This window comes from Hyalella azteca, unplaced genomic scaffold (assembly GCF_000764305.2).
Source record: "Hyalella azteca isolate HAZT.00-mixed unplaced genomic scaffold, Hazt_2.0.2 contig13037, whole genome shotgun sequence".
In the NCBI taxonomy this organism is placed as follows: domain Eukaryota; kingdom Metazoa; phylum Arthropoda; class Malacostraca; order Amphipoda; family Hyalellidae; genus Hyalella; species Hyalella azteca.
In genome coordinates, this window is record NW_025942974.1 from 10005 (window position 1) to 15006 (window position 5002).

Consider the following 5002-nt stretch of genomic DNA (forward strand, 5'->3'; position numbering starts at 1 on the left):
TTGGTTCAAACAAATGAGTTTATTGACTTCAATAATAATAATGTACACATTTAACTGAGTAAATACAATGGACGGATCTTGAAACTTAGCTTCAATTTTATGTTGAACTAAGAATAATTTTGAAATAAAAAACTTTGGAAAGCTTTGTGTTTAAATAAATTTACTAAGCCACGTCGTCTCAGCTCTGTCCTCGGGAATTATATCGGGTCCCGAATTTCTTACCACGCTGCGTGACCGATGAGTTCAACCGATTATTTATCACAACACTACTAATTAATATATATCGATGACATATTTGTACAGCAAAAAGTCGCAGTTCATCATCTGGCCCAGCCGTTGTACAATAAAATGAAAATAGCTGCTTAGGAGTCTTAGATGTACGCTGCCAAAGGTGCTAATGAAGCCGATTCAAATAATAATAATTTAGATTAAATTGTCATTTTTCCGCCAATACAGCCGTGCAATATTCGGAAACAAAAGGTAACAAGCCACACTGGATCGCTTAAAAACACTTGTATTTGAACTTGCTCGCGACTTTTATTTTTGCAAACAGCTATGAGAGCTCGTGGTTTCTCGCCCTGAACCGGGAACCTGGTCCAGGAAATTTAAATCATCGCCACTTCAGGAGTCGTAAAAGCCTTTCACTGCAAAGCCTTTTTACTTCAGTGAAATTTTTAATAGAAACTTAGCCTCTGTTTGATCACAAAATATTTCATCGTGTAATGATGCGGGAATTCTAGTTTTTTAAGTAAACCAAACGCGATATTTCAGCTGCTGTATTGATCCATTGGACGTTGATCATAGTGGATCGTAGCCCAACTTACCGCTGACACTATTTTCTAGGCTAAATAATTTTGTGCAGCATTAGCAATGACAATATTTATCAGATATTACGACAAGCAGGTTAAATTGTGTTGCAATATATTATTGCAATATGTTTTCCACGTAGGTAGTATCGAAGCTGCTCAGAAGGTAGAGTGTAATGAGTTTCAGGCACAATCTTACTGCAACGTTTCGTAACCTGCAGGTTGTGAGGATTAAAAAGCAGGTCTTTCCGTGTAAGTTATTGGAAGATAATATAAAAGTAGCAGGTTAAGCCGTTAAGTTTACAGGGCCATACACAATGAAGTTTGAGTATTATGATGATAATGGTACGGTACAATGGGGTATTTGTGTATATACGCCACATGAATAACATGTCATTTCTTCAATATTTTGTTGTTTGTAACAAAGTCTTACGGTAGGAAGACGAGTACTGAACGTATTCTGTGGCCGTACTATCAAAATAAAAAATAATATGCAGGCCGAAGGCATTAAAGCTTCCAGAGGTCACAGTCACCTTTAATTTTAATTCATCGATCAGGATCGGAGAGGCAAAATATTTCAGTGCATTTTTTAGCGTGGCCATTAACCTCTACAAGGATGAGAAGGAAGCGCAATGAATTTCTAAGTCCCTAGTGCCAACTGTCTTCTAATAACGCAACAAATCGGGGACAAACCTGCGATTTTAGGCTTCGAAGGAAGTTAATGCATTGAAACTAATTGTTTACGTAGATTAATAAGAGTGAACTAAAGCATAATGGACATTTTTTAATTTACTCTAAACACTTAGATGTAATTATTAACAATTTTCAAAGTAAAAATCTGCATAAAAAGTAACCACAGTCATGGTCTTGGGACACGTATTCGGCACAGACTTTTTGGACTAGTGTGTTAATGAATCATTGTTAATTTGATAATTTTAAAATTTTTATTTCATAAACAATTTCAACATAATTTCAAAAGCAATTATTATAGCAATTTCAAAAGCAATTAATGGCAGAAGGCGGCGAGCCTCTCGTCATCAAGACCAAGCAAGTCAGAGAAGCTTTTTTGTACCCGCAATGCTGTAATTAAGGAACATGATTCCAATTTACATTGCCTAAATGTTTAGCTAAATATAAAGAGATTTCAGTAAGAAAAACAATGAGTGCAACACCAGCGTCTCCCTCGCTCCACTCTCAACTCCTTCCACCGGCTCCTGCCATAGAGGCTCGTCCTTCTTTATTTGCGAGAAGTCCTCACCATGAAATTTTCTATCACAAATAAAACTACAAAAATTTTGTATTATCTTGTGTTTCCTGATTTACATTCAGACCTTTATAATAAATCTGATCTTGGTGGTCAAACGAATTGATGTGCATACAAATTTTATCCTAAATTAAAATTATCATTACTCATTTCTAATAGCAATTGGGTTAACTTTTTTGAAGTTAAAGTTGTAAGAGACTAGACACTACATAACAGACTTGACTTTAGAATCTGCAGAATTAAAATCGTCCGTATATTTCAAATAATAAATAAGGAATTTAAACAGACTGATAATATAAGTAAATAATAAATGGGTTTATTTGAAAATTATGAGAGAATCAGAGGTCTCCATTTCAAATTAGAGAACAATCGGTGCAACTTGCGAACACTTATGGCTCAGCAACCTTTTATTAAATTTTTTCATTTTTTATACGACTATTTGGACACGAAAAATGATTTTTATTTCTTTATTATGTTTTTTATTAGTTTTCGTATAGGTTTCAGTAATCGAAGAAAGTCTGTCACTGGAAGCCCAATCATAGAAACAAATCTGCCTCCAATATTTTTTCATTAATTCTACCATGTCGATGCCTGGATGATTCGGTGCATCGTGTTTCGCAGATCAGTCTCATGGATTGTCTTTTAATCTTGCCTAATGTGGGCTTTTGGATATAAATTAACACCTCCATCAATTAAATTATCTTCGTTCCAGATCAGTCCAGTTTTTCCGTCGAGGACTTTCATGCGCTAGCTTTCGATCCGTCATGTGAATTATAATGCGCATCTGCAAATTTTCTGAATCGACTAGGCTTAATAAACGGAAAACATTTTTTCAGGCAGATTTACCTCCTATGATAACGGATTTTTATCCAACAGCCCAGTAATTCTGTTAGACTGTAACGGTTATGGACATTGTAGCGACTGAAGCTCGCTTATATTGAAGCTCTCAGGCGCACTGCTGGTGCATACGCGTACTGAATCTCGCCAAGCACGTAAGTGCTCGATATCTTCGAGGTTTGATCATTCAATTGACACTGTTTATTTCTTCAGTTTCATTAAAATGTTTCCATACAATTCCTTTCAAAATGAACTAATATGCTGCATCTTAAAATAAATTCAGCGTTGCAACTCTGACACGAATTATGAAGATTTTTTAGGATTTGTTCCAGTTGATATCCTGAAAATCAAGGATCACGCACGACTTCATCCCGCACATACGACCCATTTAAATGTCATTTTAGCGCAGTTAATGAGTGCATTTTCATGTACAGGAAGTGATATTTACTCGATTAGATATGATGAATGAAAAATTCCTAAGCCGCTTCACTACTCATAAAGAATGTATAATATTCACCACACAAGTAATTTTATTTGATTAATTTATTAATTAACCGCTATCTAAATTTCTCCTTGTCTTCTAGCTCTGATATAATTATTTCTCAATTAAAAACTCGCAGGTGGTAACTGTGAAGAACCCAGCTGAGATGTCGGTACCCAGCACAGGATGGGAGACTTTTCTTTATCCCCTCATAGAAGATAGAACAATTCGCCTAAAGCTTTTGCTATGCCAATTATTTTAGATGGCAGAGTTAAATGCGGTTGGATGGAGGTTTGTATAAAGTCGTCTGCAGAACAATGGGATCTTCCGAATTTCTCAACGCAAGATTCCTTCGTCGTTCCTACATGAAATATATGCAAACTCAGACGAGACTCTGACAACTAGTAAAGAATTTTTAAATTTTAATCTCTGTATTGCGAAATTTATTGTCTTCTAATGCACGGAAAAAAAGTTTTGAACCCTTTGTCGCGATTAAACATAAAAAATTGTATACTTCTTGAAATGTGTACTAAAAATTGTGTGCATTGAGTAGTTTTTGCGATGTAACAGAAGTTCATCGCAAAGTATTTGCAACTATTAACTTTTTGAATTGCGCGAAGAAAGTTGTTCTTGGGGTTGATCAGAGAAAAATTTTTATTACACATTACCATGCTGACTCCGCATCTGAAACATAGACCACGTAATTAAACCTAATAAAACAAGTATCCAAGTATACAATAAATGAGGACAATCATCCAACAATGCGATAAAGTATCCACAATACTTGTATGCATTGTTGGTCAATAACTGAAAAAATTATTCCTCCTTCATGTATCAGGATATTCTTCCTGCCCATTCTTCTGCTTTACGAGTGCAATTCTGTACAAAGCGCATCAGCGTAAGTCGCTATTGCTTCACCTAACATCCATAATTGATTGGCGAAACACTGGCAGTCGTACTGGGAAACTACTTGCGCTGCCACCTCATTCACTCGAGCACCTACACGTCGAACAGTGCAACGTACTTGTGTCTTAAAGCCATTTTAACTTTTTATCCTTCACCTTGAATTTGAATTTTTCAGACAAACGCATTTAATTCCCTCCTCTCTAAACCGTTGTTAATCCTTAATTTTCGTTACTTGATCCATTATTTCTCAATTCGTGTTTCATTATCTTCGGGAAAAATATAACCGTGTCCTCGATAGTTTTTCTTCGTTTATTTTTATTGATTAGTCGTTATTTATCCAATGAATGGTATAAATTATAAACAACAATGTTTGATTACGACATTATTCATCGACTTTCAGCAAGGTTGACGTAACTGTAGAGATGAACTGGACCGCCTTGCTGCTGGTGCAGCTGCTGCAGCTGGTGGCAGCTGGAGAGTATCCCGCCTTCAAGGTGGTGATGAAAGACATCGACATCATCGCGCCCAACGTGTCGTACAAAGGCGACACTTTGTGTGAGTTGAATTGGTGGGCTAGGTGTTTAGTGTCGATTTATATTCATTGAATATGTATGAGTATATATGAGTATTGAGTATGACAAAAAATATAGTAAATGACTAATGCGACGGGATTTACTCTTCTACTGGCAGTTGACTGACAAGTGCATG